The sequence below is a fragment of the Salvia miltiorrhiza genome, chromosome 1 (genome assembly GCF_028751815.1).
Source record: "Salvia miltiorrhiza cultivar Shanhuang (shh) chromosome 1, IMPLAD_Smil_shh, whole genome shotgun sequence".
Lineage (NCBI taxonomy): Eukaryota > Viridiplantae > Streptophyta > Magnoliopsida > Lamiales > Lamiaceae > Salvia > Salvia miltiorrhiza.
In genome coordinates this window covers 2,758,926-2,760,068 of record NC_080387.1, presented here as the reverse complement: position 1 = coordinate 2,760,068, position 1,143 = coordinate 2,758,926, and the positions used below count along the sequence as shown (strand labels likewise).

The window sequence follows — 1,143 nt, the reverse complement described above, 5'->3', positions numbered from 1 at the left end:
ACAAACCTTCAGAGGCAGCTAGATGAAGAGAGAGAGGAGAGCAGGTGCAACCGGGCTCCTCCACCAGAGCCACCACTGAATCACATGTATCAGCCTCGGGTTGATCAATTTCAAGGAAGCAGATGGGGACCAACTGTGCAGGCTACCACGTTCGAGCTGAAGCCGGGATTGATAAACATGGTGCAAGCTGAACAGTTTAGTGGAACGGCTTCTGAAAATCCGCATGCTCACATTACTCAGTTTCTAGATATCTGCGACACTATTAAGCAGAATGGAGTGCCACCAGATGCCATCAGAATGAAGATGTTTGGATTCTCTCTCAGGGACAGAGCGAAGGAGTGGTTCAAGAGTTTGGACAGAGGTGCTATTACTGGATGGGAGGATTTGTGTAGAGCTTTCCTGGCAAAATACTTTCCTGCTTCTAAAGCTCAGAAAATCATTGCGGAGATTTCACTTTTCCCAGCTAGGAGATGAGACCATTCATGATGCCTGGGAAAGATTTCGTGAGCTGCTCAGGAACTGTCCACAACATGGTTTCACGGAGGATCAACAGATCATTCACTTTTATAATGGTTTGACTGGTCTAATAAAAAGTATGGTGGATGCTACTGCACGTGGATGTCTTCTCCATAGAAATACAAGGGAGGCTTATCGTGTGATAGAAGAGATGGCCTCCAATAGTTATCAATGGCCGAATGACAGAAATTCAACGAGAAGAATTGCAGCTGTGCATGAGGAGAGAGATGATTTTAAGGAGAAATATGAAGCTCTTCAAAAGCAGTATGAGTTGGAGAGAAAAGCACTGCTAGCAAAAATTCCTCAGCAGCCGATTTTATCTGATGTGCCACAGTTTGAAGATGCTAATTATGTCCAGCGGCAGTACCAATTCAATAGACCAAACTATCAGGGACATCAGGGCGGAAATCCACCGTATCATCCCAATAATATGAATCATCCAAATTTTTCCTATTCAAATCCCAACAATGCTTTGCAGCCTCCACCTGGGTTTTCTGTGTCTAGTGGAGGAGTTATAAATGAGCCGAAGAAGGGATCGCTTGAGGATATGATGCAGTAGGTTTTAACAGAGGTGTCTAGCATGAAGACAACTGTTAATACAAGGATGACCAATTTAGAGTCTCAAGT

General features: G+C 44.3%; 1 non-coding gene across 1 annotated transcript; it reads right to left on the bottom strand.

The window, feature by feature from the left end:
* Positions 1–432: 432 nt before the first annotated feature.
* Positions 433–537, bottom strand: LOC131007389 (small nucleolar RNA R71). The gene has a single exon (XR_009096091.1). It is a non-coding gene; the product is annotated as a small nucleolar RNA R71 (small nucleolar RNA).
* Positions 538–1,143: the final 606 nt, after the last annotated feature.